Consider the following 15494-nt stretch of genomic DNA (forward strand, 5'->3'; position numbering starts at 1 on the left):
AGCACTGGCTGCATCACCGATTGGTAGGGCAATTGTTTGGCATCCGACTGCACGGCGCTACAGAGGGTAGTGAGTACGGCCCAGTAAATCACTGGGGCCGAGCTCCCTGCCATCCAGGACCTCTATACCAGGTGGTGTTTGGAGGAAGGCCCTAAAAATTGTCAAAGACTCCAGCCACCCAAGTCATAGACTGTTCTCTCTGCTATCGCATGGCAAGAGATATCGACGTGCTAACTATGGACTCTACTCACTCACTCCAATACACATACACACTGCATACGCTCACAAACACAGAACACACACTCACACATGCATATTGACGCCGCACACACACACACAGACACACACACACGAACACACTCACACACACTTTCACATTCGTTCACACTCTTCGCATGCACTTCTGCTACTCAGTTTATTATTTATTATCCTGATTGCCCAGTCACATTTACCCCTACCTACATGTACATATTACCGCAACTGCAGTACATTGTACCCCTGCACATTCACTCGGTACTGGTGCTCCTTGTACAGTTTATGGTGTCGTTATTGTTATTTTAATGTGTTACTATGTTCTTTAAAAAACTAATTTGTCTTACTTTTGAACTCTACATTGTTGGGAAAGGACTCGTATGTAAGCGTTTCACGGTAAAGTCTACACCTGTTGTATTTGGCACTTGACAAATAAAATGAGATTTTAATGTAGTTGGTTCACAGTTGGTTTTATGTTTTAGCCTGCATGTCATGATCACCTTTTTTCTATGCTGAATTGAATGCCATTGAGAAAACAGAAAGGTGTCATAATGTATTTTTTTTGCAAACATCCTTTGTGAATTTATAATGCATTTTTCAAAATGATCAGTAATCTGATTAAAATATTTTAGTTGGGTAACGTCATCATAGTTACATTTTTTTTGTAATCAGATTACATGTAATCGGTTACTCCCCAACCATGAGGGTGACGTTTGGGCCATAAGGAAGAGCTGCAGCAGCATTACCGTGAGCATTGTGCCGCTGCTGTCATCTGTTAGCCCTATCTCATTGTCGTCATCTGGGGCCCTTGTGCCGCTGTCCGCCAACAAATTGGAGGCAGAGGCAGAAACATAGACCAATATCAAGGGGAGACTGCAGCTGTGAAACAAATCAATGCCCCGGTTTGTCCAGAAGACGTGTTGGCCGTGAGGTACAAAGGAGCGCCTCTGCACTTTGACTATACCACTCACGGGGAGGGGGTCATTTTACTGAAATATTGAAAAGGACACATGGGATGCGTCCCGAATGGCAACCTATTCCCATTTTTGGTCACTTATTTTTAACAGGGCCCATAGGTCTCTGGTCAAAAGTAGTGCACTATATAGGGATTTGGGTACCGTTTGGGACTCACACATGTTTTGCACAGCTCTTTTCAATAGACATAGGTGCGAGGGGGCAGAGCTAGAACCAGAGCAGGGTGCAGGTAGGTAAAGTAGTGGGGGAGGAGAAGGGGGGCATAAAGGAGAAATATGGTTCTATCCACTAGTGCTGCCTGCTAGATGCTTCTGTCGGTGGGAGTGTGTGAGGGACCTCTGTCAGCTATCCGTCTGAGTGCCACTAAGCCTTGAAGAAATACGTCTATATTACTTGCGTTCAAATGTAACCCGTACCAAACAAGCAATGAGGTGGGTGAAAAATAAATATGTTTGTAAAAAATAAGTGGGCCGCATCAAGTTGATATGCGAGAATACTGTCATCAACAGTCTGACCTGTATGGGCTGAGGTATTTACAGGCTCTGAGGATCGATTCCTATTTGTACCATTTAATTTGATCATTTCCCACTCACTCCAGAGTGCTGTTGGCCTTATGAGTAGATTCCATATGCGTTCGTCAATAGCTATGGATTAAATATGTGTGCATTGTAATAGCCAGGGACTGTTAAAGAGTGGCCTTAGAGGAATCGCTCTCTCTCTCTCTCTCTCTCTCTCTCTCTCTCTCTCTGAAAGTGCTATCAGTATAAAACACAGTAAAAGACAGATCCAATACAGAATGGATTTCTGCATTAGTTCTGAGGGCCAGTTCATAACGTGCCTGACTAAAATCTCTGTTCTAAATCTGCACCACTATCATTACTTATATAATCAAATATTATAATACTATATGAATATAAAGTGTTTCCCGCTGGTCTTACGAACCCTCTTTACTGTTAGATCAGTTGTGGTGCAGAAATATCCTATATGACATACATCACAAACCAAAATACACGATATCAGTGGCAACCAAATTGAACACTGATATCTTCTTCTGGAGGTAGTCAGTTCAGTTCGAACGCATTAGAATCTCTAGCACTACGTTTAGAGCTGACAGACCTGGGTTATCGGGGGGCAGCCGTTTAAACAGGCAAGGTCAAGATGGCAGGTCCAGCTGCAGAGTGTCAGAGGAGACAGCTGGAGCATGTAGAAAGGCTTCTGTCTCACTTGGAAACACTGTGTTAGACATGACTTTCATATCAAAGGCTTGAATCACTACTGCAGGAACAGCAGTTGACAAATAAAGCAGCCCCCCCCCCCCCCCCCCCGTCCTTTGGATAACAAGGCTTCTATTTTTTTTCGCTAGAAGGTAATCGCTCCTGACACCTCAGCTTTGTGAGGGTCGTCGGGGAAAAGGAGTCTATAGAGTGAGTGAAATGTGGATCTAATTGTTATGAGGCAATGCAAGTTGTGAATAACTACCAAGGTGTTTGGTGTACAGTGCCGGCCAAAAGGTTGGACACACCGACTCATTCAAGTGTTAAACAAATCAAAATACATTTTAGATTTTAGATTCCTCAAAGTAGCCACCCTTTGCCTTGATGACAGCTTTACACACTATTGGCATTCTCTCAACCAGCTTCCCTTGGATTGCTTTTCCAACAGTCTTGAAGGAGTTCCCACATATGCTGAGAACTTGTTGCTTGTTACTTGCTGCTTTTCCTTCACTCTGCGGTCCAATTCATCCCAAACCACCTCAGTTGGGTTGAGGTCGGAGGATTGTGGAGACCAGGTCATCTGATGCAGCACTCCATCACTCTCCTTCTTGGAAAAAAAGCCATTACACAGCCTGGAAGTGTGTTGGGTCATTGTCCTGTTGAAAAACAAATTATAGTCCCACTAAGCGCTAACCAGATGGGATGGCGTATTGCTGCAGAATGCTGTGGTAGCCATGCTGGTTAAGTGTGCCTTGAATTCTAAAGAAATCACCTACAGTGTCACCAGCAAAGCATCCCCACACCATCACACCTCCTCCATGCTTCATGGTGGGAACCACAGATCGGAGATCATCTGTTCACCTACTCTGTGTCTCACAAAGTGTGTGTCACTTATAAGAAGGCACACACCTGTTAATTCAAATGCATTTCAGGTTACTACCCCATGAAGCTGGTTTAGAGAATGTCAATAATGTGCAAAGCAGTCATCAAGGCAAAGGGTGGCTAGTTTGAGGAATCTCAAGTATAAAATATATAACACTTTTTTTGGTTTCTACATGATTCTGTATGTGTTATTTCATAGTTTTGATGTTTTCACTATTATTCTGCAATGTGGAAAAAAGTCAAAATAAAGAAAAACCTTGGAATGAGTAGGTGTGTGTCCAAACTTTTGACTAGTACTGAAGGTCTCTGGCCAAAACATCACACAATGTTTTTAACTCTGGATTTCTAATAAACATATTTATATAATGGAGAGTCTCGTGTCTCAACTTCTGATGCGTCATTATATAAGGTAGCATCTCCATTCCAGTTGATTGAGCTCTAAACCCCCTTTTCCCTACCAAGGGCTACAAATTATTTATATTCAATGCATCGTCAAATGATGCCGTGTAAATGAAGGATAGGTGTGATTTAATTCCACTGCCAAATGGTAGTCATCGAAATATGTCCTTTGGAACTTCCTAGATAAGAATATGGTCAACACAGACTCATTGATACTGTTTTTCCACCTTCTAGGGAAAACATTTATTCTATCATCATTGCCGTTGTACATCTGAAACAATACGTTTGTGCTTTACAGTAACTAAAAGTGTCGCTTTTGTTGAGTTGTTTCAGGCAATGGAAGGCTATAAGCACGGATTCTAATCATGAAATGCTGTCTGCAAATCCATATGAAAATCCCAAGCAAGGGGCGTTAACTCCTAGGTTGGCCTACACACAACTTGAAGATCTCATGACTTCAGAATCTGGAAAGGCTGTTTTGATGTTGTCGGCACGATGCGTCAATAATGAAGGGAGCTGTGCTTTTATTGGTTGGTTCTCCTCTGTGTGTTCCTCACTCACAGCTACATACAGCCTCCTTCCATTACAACTATTGGATTTTCAAATCCAAACAACGAGAGGTCTAAACCCCCAGGAATAAAACAACAACATTTGAGAGAACCAATCAATGTGTCAGCTCAGCGAATACTGCATTTACAACAGCCTCCTGTCCAGACCATGTGACACACTGGGCTGGACAAGAGGCTGTTGTAAATGCAGTACTCTCCCTGTGCTGTGAATCATGTCAGCCAGGCTAGCTAACTCCCCTCCAATCAGATATAACTGTGTACTGGTTCAAATATCTTCCCCGATTACCTATTTAGAAATGCAATACACTGTCCCTTTCTCTCTCCCTCCCTCCCTTTCACCAACTCTCGCCCTCCCTCCCTATCCTTTTCTCTTTCCCCCATCTCTTTTTCTCGTTCTCGCCCTCTCTCTCTCTCTCTCTCTGGATCTCTCTCCCTTGTCTCTCTGTTTCTCCCTCCCTTGTCCTTCTATTCGTCTCTGTGTCTCTCTCCTTACGGTGGCCCTCTCTTCTTATCCAGCCTGCAGCAGTCCATGGAATCAAAAGGCTTGCACTGCTAATAAAGTTCTTTCTTTTCTTGATAAATGTTACATTGAGCATAAATATTTCAGAGCTGTATGCAATTTTTATGGAGGCCCCATTCTGGTATCTTGTAAGGATAGGTAATTGCGTCATGCATTGTCTTTCCCCATTTTAAAGACAATGGTTAATTGAGGGAAAGTGAGAAGGAAAAAGAAAGTGAGTGGATAGAGATGGAGATTTAAAAAGAGATTAGCAAATGTGACGATGGTTAGCCTGAGATGGAAGTGGTCTGAGATTGCCCCTAACCACAGATCTAGGATCCGATCACCCAACCCAGGGCTGGACTGCCACTGTTGGGGCCCCGGAGTGCCTATTCCTGAGACCAAGGTCTCTTTTTCAGATGAGTCCAGTATAGCACCACATTACACAATAAAATACAATAAACACATTAAACTACAAATTAATTTACACGATAAAATACACATTATTATGCACAACAATACACAAAAAGCAACAAAAAAAAAGCATAAAAAAACATATTTTTTATAATAAAACATCTGAAATGCCCTAGAGGCACCAATTCCTCCTATTTGAAAGTGTATTGTAGATCATTCCACACGTAAGTTGCATGGAAATGAAAGGCTTAAATGAATGTTCTATCCTGGGCATCGATCTCATAGGCCCTTTTGAGAAGAGAACCGCGGCTGGCAACCAGTATGCCCTAAGCAAATAGGGAACAGAGATTGCTTCAATAGTCAAACTTCTTGATTTTAGACTTGTGGACAACATCATCACTGACTGTGTAGGGGAGTTTGCAAACAATGTACGTAGTCTTACTGTCACTGATGTCAAACATTGGTCATGAAAAGTCTAACACTTTCTAATCATAACCATGTATGTGCTATGTTGGTCACTTTTTCTATTTCAGCTCAGCGGATCCATATATAGTCACAAGGTTTGCCCAGCTAGAAGCAGAAACAGAGCTAGTAACTAAAATGGAGACGAAGGATGTGATTATGCAAATGCATTAGAAGTGTAGTAATTCATGTAATGTCTAACGCAAACATCTCCCCTCGTGCACCATGTATTAACACTTCCTTGACAACTTCCTTCACAAAGGTGCTGCGCTGCTTCGTGAATTGCAAGAAGTATGAACGCCCTGACTTCTGCAATCGGATTTCTGACCTGCTAAAGCTTCCCCGATCAACTGTAAGTGCTGTTATTGTGAAGTGGAAACATCTAAGAGAAACAACTGCTCAGCCGCGAAGTGTTATGCCACACAAGCTCACAGAATGGGACCACTGGGTGATGAAGTGCGTAGTACGTAAAAATCCTCTATCCTCGGTTGAAACACTCACTACCGAGTTCTAAATTGCCTCTGCACAAGAACTGTTCATCTGGAGCTTCATGAAATTGGTTTCCATGGCCGAGCAGCCTCACACAACCCTAAGATCACCATGCACAATGCCATCGACTGGAGTGTTGTAAAGCTTGCCGCCATTGGACCATGGAGCGAGCAGTGGAAACGTTCTCTGGAATGATAAATCACGATTCACCATCTGGGTTTGACGGATGCCAGGAGAACGCTACCTGCCTGAATGCGTAGTGCCAACTATAAAGTTTGGTGGAGAAGGAATACTGGTATGGGGCTGTTTTTCATGGTTCGGGCAGGGCCCCTTAGGTCCAGTGAAGGGAAATCTTAACGTTACAGCATACAATGTCATTCTAGATGATTCTGTGCTTCCAACGTTGTGGCAAAAGTTTGGTGAAGGCCCTTTCCTGTTTCAGCATGACAATGCTCCGTGCACAAAGCGAGGTCCATACAGCAATAGTTTGTTGAGATCGGTGTGGAAGAACTTGACTGGCCTGCACAGAGCCCTGACCTCAACCCCATCGAACACCTTTGGGATGAATTGGAACACCGACTGCGAGCCAGGCCTAATCGGCCAAAATCAGAGCTCGACCTCACTAATGCTCTTGTGACTGAATGGAAGCAAGTAATGTTCCAACATCCAGTAGAAAGCCTTCCCAGCAGAGTGGAGGCTGTTATAGCAGCAAAGGGGGGACCAACTCCATATTAATGCCCATGATTTTGGAATGAGATGTTCAATGAGCAGGTGTCCACATACTTTTGGTCATGTAGTGTACTTTAATGAATTAAGGTCACTAATTAGTAAGGAACTCCCCTCACCTGGTTGTCTATGTCTTAGTTGAAAGGAACAACTAAAACCTGCAGACACTAGGCCAGGGGTGTCAAACTCATTCCATGGACGGCCTAGTGTCTGCGGGTTTTTGTTTTTTCCCTTCAACTGAGACCTAGACAACCAGGTGAGGGGAGTTCCGTACTAATTAGTGAGCTTAATTCATCAAGTACAAGGGAGGAGCGAAAACCTGCAGACACTCGGCCCTTCATGGCATCAGTTTGACACCCCGGATTTAATGGAAATAATAACCTATATTTCAGCACCTTCTTCAGGGAGTGTTGAGGAAGCCACAAATGCTGAGTTTACACAGGCAGCCCAATTCTGATATTTGTTTTGCTAATTGGTATTTTGCCCAATTTATTGTTTATGCCAATAGTTCAGAATTGGCCTTCCTCATTATATTATCCAAATGGTTGGAAGTATACAGATATGTACAAGTTTAGTTTTTGTTGGTCAGCATCTCAATCATATCTACTGTCAAACACCTGTGTCAAACACCTGTGTCAAACACCTGCTTTAAGACAGCAGATCACTGAGATGTGACTTGTTTATGCAGGTTTTACATCTAATGCTTTTGGTCTGATATCTGCCAGGGGGAGGATGATAGTTGTCTTTTGGATAGCCTGTAATGTCTCTTCCCCTCATACCCTGAAATACTTGGACTGTCAATGTCTGTTATCAACCTACTAATTAAGCATATGGCCATAAATTACATCAAGGACTTTCTTTCTCCTTGGCAATATTTTGGCGACAAACTTGGAAGACACAGTCGAGTCTTCAGTTCCACATTATGACATTAGAGGCCAGTGAATTGACAAATGACAGCAAGAACAGATTATTTTTGAGAAATTGCAGTACCATGGGTGAGTTATATAAATCTTTGGTAGTGGTGTTGACTGTAGATTTGGCTTTACCACAAATTAGCATTGCATTTATTAGCAGTGTTGCCATTTACTTTCCACTCAAAGATTGCTTCAGCAGAGAGGCTACCACGGTACTGTTGGCTTTGGGTAATGTGAGAGATGGTGGGTAAGGTTATAAGCTAGCAAGTTGTGCTAGCTAGGTAGTGTACTCTATCATGTGACGCACATAATGGCAGATAACTAGCTCAATATATTTGGTAATCAAAAGTAAGTAGTGGAGATGTGAAACAGTTGTTTATACTCTGACTAAAACCTAGCTTTTATATTATTTTATTTAGTTATACAAACAAGCTAAAACTGCACAGCTCTGAGAACAAGCCATCTTGACCAACTGACAGCTAATTATGCTAGCTAGCTAAATCAAGAGCAAGGGAGGGTGTGAGAGACATTCACACGAGCTCAGACATTCACATGAAGAGATGTGCGTGCAATTATTGAAATGGGAACATTTTCACGCTCTGAGGAATTTTACAACATGACGTCACAATCACAACAAAATCAGAGCGATTGGGAGCTATTTCAGGCTGGGAAGATTTTTACATGACACCGGTACTCCTTGTATATAGCCTCATTATTGTTACAGTGCATTCTGAAAGTATTCAAACCCTTTGACTTTTTCCACATTTTGTTACGTTTACAACCTTACCCTAACATGGATTCAATTCCCCCCCTCATCATTCTACACACAAAACCCCATAATGACAAAGCAAAATTATGTTTTTAGAAATGTTTGCAAATTTTATACAAAATAAAAAGCTAAAATGTAACATCTACATAAGTATTCAGACCATTTACTCAGTACTTTATTGAAGCACCATTGGCAGCGATTACAGTCTTGAGTCTTCTTGGGTATGACGCTACAAGCTTGGCACACCTGTATTTTATGTGGTGTTTCTCCCATTCTTCTCTGCAGATCCTCTCAAGCTCTGTCAGGCTGGATGGGGACTGTCACTGTAGAGCCATTTGCAGGTCTCTTCAGAGATGTTCGATCAGGTTCAAGTCCGGAATATGGCTGGACCACTCAAGCACATTCAGAGAATTGTCCCAAAGCCACCTCAGCTATGTCTTGGCTCTGTGCTTAGGGTCGTTGTCCTGTTGGAAGGTGAACCTTCGCCCCAGTCTGAGGTCCTGAGCGCTCTGGAGCAGGTTTTCATCAAGGATCTCTCTGTACTTTGCTCCGTTCATCTTTCCCTCGATCCTGACTAGTCTCCCAGTCCCTGCCGCTGAAAAACATCCTCACAGCATGATGCTGCCACCACCATGCTTCACCGTAGGGATGGTGCCAGATTTCCTCCAGACTTGTCGCTTGGCATTCAGGCCAAAGGGTTCAATATTGGCTTCATCAGACCAGATAATCTGGTTTCTCATGGTCTGAATACTTCAGGTGCCTTTTGGCAAACTCCATGCGGGCTGTCATGTGCCTTTTACTGAGGGGGCTCCACCTGGACACTCTTCCATAAAGGCCTGATTGGTGGAGTGCTGCAGATATGGTTATCTCTCTTTCACAGAGGAACTCTGGAGCTCTGTCAGAGTGACCATTGGGTACTTGGTCACCTTCCTGACCAACGCCTTTCTCCCTCGATTTCTCAGTTTGGCCGGGTGGCCAGCTCTAGGAAGAGTCTTGGTCGTTCAAAACGTGTTCCATTTAAGAATGATGGAGGCCACTGTGGTTTTGGGGACCTTCAATGCTGCAGACATTTTTTGTTACCCTTCCCCAGATCTGTGCTCTGACTTGCACTGTCAGCTGTGGGACCTTATATAGACAGGTGTGTGTCTTTCCAAATCATGACCAATCAATTGTTGAAAAAACATCTCAAGGATGATCAATGGAAACAGGATGCAGCAGAGCTCAATTTTGAGTCTCATAGCAAAGGTTTTTTTTTTTCATACATTTGCAAACATTTATAAAAATACATTTTCCTTTGTCATCATGCGGTATTGTGTGTAGATTGATGAGGAAAAATGTATTTAATCAATTTTACAATAAGGCTGTAACATAACAAAATGTGGAAAAAGGGAAGGGATCTGAATACTTTATGAATGCACTGTATCTAATAGCTTTTCAAACTTAATACACTGATGTTGATTAGTCATTGATGCAGTAGTTCAGTAAGGATCTGTGTGTTGTGACAGATTTGGCACTGCTATGGCAAGGTGGAGGAAAAAGCATGACAGAGCATGTCTGCCAATTCAATGCCATGCCAGTACTGTTTGGCAAGCTAATAAAACAAGTTAATGTCGCCAGACTGCTGATATCGAGTAGATTAACATATTGGTAACTTTAACTTTATATATAGTTTCTTATGATGGCATCATAATTAATTGTAAGAGTTGGCATATCATCATCCCTTGGAGAATAATCCTGCCTGATTTAGGTAACAACCATGTTCAATTTCGGTGGCTACCTGCCTGGTCATGATTCACAGGTCAAACATGCCACGTAAACGTGGGCACAGGTGTCGCTCATGGCGCAGAATCTGCAGATATTTGTATGCAGCTAGTGACGTCAAAAGAAGTGTAGACTGAAGCAGTTGAAATAGGGCAAGCCAGTAGTGAGAGCCACTCAGAGCTTGGAGAATGGAGCGCCGCTGCTAGAAGTGGGAACATCCAACGCATGCTTATTCGCGAGCCTAATTCAATAAATCCCGTCGCACACGAGACGAATCTGCAACCCGGCGGAGGCTGGAACTAAGAAAGTGTTTGGACACCTAAACTGAATCATACACCTGTGGTGGTATATTTGCCGGCATATTTTTTTTCATCACTAGTGGAATACGACTGGTAAGTAGGCAATTATGCTTGAAGGGAAGACATGGACAATACTTTTTAGGTGTTTAGTGATGCATTGTAGGTTGCATTTTATCTGGGCGTTTTGTAATATCTGCTGGTAATTGATTAAGCGTACTAATGAATGAAGACAAATGCGACTGGAAATTGAAATCAGTTTTCGGAATAATAAAAAAAAATGCATTCATTATGCAGTACAGGCTACTCCAAAATGTACTGTCGTAACATTAGGTTTAAACCATTTTAATTTAAATATCAACACATCGGTGTGATGTCAATTACAGTAATGGTAGCCTACTATACATTTATACAAGTTGAGGTGGACTATTGTTCCCTGACACCGCAGCTTTTAAGGTTAATAATACGTTAGTTTTACCGTTGACAAGGGTATATGTTACCAAGCTATATTCTTATAGTATGTCGGATATACACCTACTCCAGGGACTTTCTTAAGGATTTATTAGTTAATGTAGCCTATCGAGAAATATCTTATATACCTTGACATCTTATAACAGAAACGTATTCCGGGCGGGAAAGGTTACTAGCACCTTTTTCCTCTGTCACTGAATTCTGTTGGGATTCTCTGGATGTGCTCAGCATAGTACTAGTAAAATTATATCAGCCACATTTAGGCATTCTCGATCCCTATAGTGTGACTCCTTGGCAGGGCACGAGGGACTCTCCTGAAACAGTCTTCAGCCCTAATGTATTTGTGTTAAATGTGAGGTACCTCATGAAACATGTAGGCCTATTATAATAGTAAAATTATTGTACAGGGAAAACGTAACAAGGGACATTCGCACTTTTAAAGGTGTACCGAGGCAGCGTCAAATCCATGTGGCCATACATTCTGTACACTATCCAAAACCATAGTCATTTTACAGTTACCCAGTGTCTTGTGCGAGAAGTTGGGTAGTTGTGAGAACAGTGTGCACCAGCGTGTATGGTGTGTAGCAAGGACTTTTGCGCACTTTGTAGCGTTAACAATAGAGCTGTCCGTGGTGCTGAAATAAGTCCGTTCACGCCTATGGGCTTCTTTCAGTCAATGCATAAGCCGTGGGAAGAAAACGTGCAAGGGGGGTGATGGCTACGGTTTAGCATATATATTTTTTAACCATACTTTTATCTTTATTCTCATCATCCATAGTCTATAGAACAACTTTAACTGCACTACTAGGTGACTCGCTGACGTTTGTTTCAGCTGAAAATCTATCCCCGTCAATACCTTATTAACCCGAGAAACATTACTATTCCGTGTCCACAGATTATTGCCGTTGCAGTTCTAGGGAAAATATGATATGGTGACTCATGCACTGTCAAATTCCTCTCCTCCAACACTATGGTTGGAGTTGAAGCTAAGTTTGTTTTCAGGCATTTACTCCATAGAGATACTTTTATCTCCCTGATTTCCTCAATGGGCTTCTCCCAGTGGGGAATACGTGGGCCATTATATTTGTGTTAAAGTTCTGCAGAGGGAGTGGGGGCCTTTGATTAGAAATAGAAATAGCAATAGTAGGGTTGCTGCTCTCTCACTGACCATGGTTGGTAGCATGTTGAGAAGCTGAAATGGGGAGTGGATGTTACAGTTTAGAGTCTCAATGATTTTTAGCATTTGTTTTGACAAAGTCATTGTTTCTGTTCGCTGCTCCTGTAGTACCCTGTTTTTGCTAGCACTTTGACAGATTTACACAATTTTACACACAATTAGTGAGAGTACCTTTTGAATGCAAATGTAGCGGCACTTATCTTTGCTATTTGCAATTGCTATTCTGCTGGAGCTGAAACGGATTTACTTCACTTGATTGCCATTGTAATCAGCATGATAATATCAATATGCAATCAATGTCATTATCCAATATATTTAGGTTAATGCTACTGTCCTCAGTTGAAAAGTAAAATTATAGCAACAATAATTGACCTGAATAATTTAATTTACAAAGTGGAACACATTTAATTAAGGCTCAAGTGCTAAACATAAATATTTGCTTGATGTATAATTCAAGTCACTTTGATCCTGGCTAATGTGCAATAAATGTGTTTGTATTATGAATTCATATTACAAATATATTGACTCACGCACTGATATAGAAACCTGAGAGTAATAATGAGCATGACTCACGGGCCACCGCTGCACTAGCAGAACTACCATGACTTGTTTACTTAACTTATGAAATGCCATTATTAACAATTATTTAATACCTTAATGTCTTAGCTACTGTATGACATTGTATTGAAAGCTATAACATAATGAGACTGTAGTGTATTAACTCTTATTACTTTATGGATTTAATAAGTAAGACACTGAACAGAATAGAGACCAATATTACTCATATAGATCCCTAAGCGCACACGTCCAATGTATACTGAATGGCTGGTTATTCACTTGAAATCACTTTCGTTTAACTTTTGGAATGATATTTTATTGCTGTATCACATTTAGAGCCAATTGTTTGAGCTCAGTGCATCGCTTATACTGTTTAGAGCAAATAGAGCTCTGGCTGGCTAGTTGTCTGAATCACAGAATCAGCCTTATACTGAGGAGAGCCGAGTAAAGGAGTTGTGATGGGTTGCTTCAATATCTATGTATTAGAGAGAGGGGCATGCGTCTCCTATGCCAGTTTCGCTGGCATATCAGGATATCAGAAAGTCCTCCAACTCTCAGACGATCACTACTTGATCTGCAAGACAAGACCATCCTGTAGTATGCTATTGCTTTACTCCCGACATATATCCTTTCATCCACTTCTTTGTTTTTTCTTCTTCTCTGGCATTAACAAGTCACGGTGTGTGTCTCCCACTAGCTGACAAGGTTTATGTGAGCTTTAACACCCTTAGGCTACAGACCTGGTCACAGAATCTTGTCAAAAGGAAGGGCAATATCAGCAGAGAGGACAGGTGTCTTCTATGGTATTAAGCTCTGTCTTATTTACTGGGCCGTAGAGCTCTGAGACTCTTTTCTATAGAGATGGAGCGAGGAGAAGAGAAAGTATCAGACAATAATTATTGGTGAGGTCTCCCAGAAAGGCTATTTGCTAGATTCAGAGGATCTTAGTTCCTATTGAAACTCTCAAATTGTGTTGGAAAGCAAGTGTGCCGTTAGTCGTTATCTGTGTGCTGTTAGATGTGAAAATGGAGTTACTTGGAGAATTTTCAAACATATTCTCACCAGACTTTTAGTGTTGGGTAAGAGTTTTATCCATTCACAACTGTGATGAGTTTTTGTGTTGTTGTAAATGTTCTCTCTCAGTCAGCATATTGAGTAATAAAAGAATACAACCTTGAGAGCTGTTGTTTTAATCCTGTCGGCATACAGTCATAGGGGCTCTGGCAGAGAGAAATCTCCATTAGGGAGGCAGTCAGCCTAGCAGTAAGAGCATTGGGCCAGTAACTGAAAGGTCGCTGGTGTGAATCCCCGAGCCGACAAGGTGAAAAAATGTGTAGATGTGCCCTTGAGCGAGGAACTTAACTTTAATTGCTACAGGGCTATCGTTGATAATGGTTGACCCTGGACATAACCCCACTCTCCGAGGGTGTCTCAGGGGAAGTTGGGATATGCAAAAAACACATAGGACAAATATAAGCACCCACTAAATTATTAGTATGAACTAGGTGGTTCGAGCCCTGAATGCCTATTGGCTGACAGCCATGGTATATCAGACCGTATACCACGAGTATGACAAAATATTTAATTACGTTGGTAACTAGTTTATAATAGCAATAAGGCACCCCTGGGTTTGTGATATATGGCCAATATACCAGGCACAGCCCTTCATCTGGTTTTTGAATCTGGTTTTATTACTAGCTTGAGTTACCTGGGGTGGCAGATAGTTCCATGAAGTCATGGCTCTATTTAGCACTATGCATTTCCCAGCCTCTGTGGACTGTGAAGAGACCTCTGGTTGCATGTCTTGTGTCTTGTGTGGTACCGATGAGTGTTCGAACTATGTGCCAACTGCTTGAACAGTTCGGTACCTTCAACACCTCAACACCTTGCACAAAGAGCATTAGTGATGGGGTCAATTTCTCCTCAATTTAGAGCCCTCCGTGTGCATCTAAGCACAATATGTGCTGCTGTGTTCTGGACCAACTGCAATGTGCCTATGCCCTTACTTGTCTCACATGACCACACAACTAGGGCCTGTAGGAGATGTCAAGAAAGCAGAGCAACACCTTATGATGGACAGACCTCTTCTTATTTTAGCTCCCATTGAGTCGATATGTTTTGACCACAACAGATTGCTTTCTAGGGTTATACACAGCAGTTTAGTCTCATCAACTTGCTCAATTGCCACAGAAGTCAGTAATAGACCGAGATGAGGTTAAGTTTGAGATATTTAACACCGGCCTATTCCTAGTTCCACATTCTAAAACTGACTGGAGCTCTATGTTAAGGGTGTCAGTTCATTATTTTACTGTCATAGCCGACGTGTATACTGATGAGTTGACAGCGTAAATAGACACAGGCTTTATTTAAGGTCAGTGGAAGGTCATTCGTGAAAACAGAAAACAATAATGTCCCAAGCCGGCTGCTCTGTGGTACACCACACCCAACCGAATTTGCGTTAGAGAAGCTTCCATTAAAGAAAACCCTCTGTGTTCTATTAGATAACTCTCAATCCATGAAAAGGCAGAGGATGTATATCCATATCACCTACAAGTGATATCAAAAGCTTCTCTGAAGTCATACAAAAAAGCTCCCATAATATTCTTATTATGAATTTCTTTCAGCCAATTATCAATAATTTGTGTCAGTGCCGAGCATATTGAGCGC

General features: G+C 41.9%; 1 protein-coding gene across 1 annotated transcript in view; it reads left to right on the forward strand.

The window, feature by feature from the left end:
• Window positions 1-10504: 10504 nt before the first annotated feature.
• The window catches only part of LOC110537733 (follistatin-related protein 4), a 223830-nt gene continuing 218840 nt past the window's right edge, over window positions 10505-15494 (forward strand). Inside the window, exon 1 of the mRNA XM_021624080.2 lies at window positions 10505-10717. The gene's annotated coding sequence lies outside the window, so the exon portion shown is untranslated. The remainder of the gene's footprint in view (window positions 10718-15494) is intronic.

The sequence above is a fragment of the Oncorhynchus mykiss genome, chromosome 12 (genome assembly GCF_013265735.2).
Source record: "Oncorhynchus mykiss isolate Arlee chromosome 12, USDA_OmykA_1.1, whole genome shotgun sequence".
NCBI lineage: Eukaryota > Metazoa > Chordata > Actinopteri > Salmoniformes > Salmonidae > Oncorhynchus > Oncorhynchus mykiss.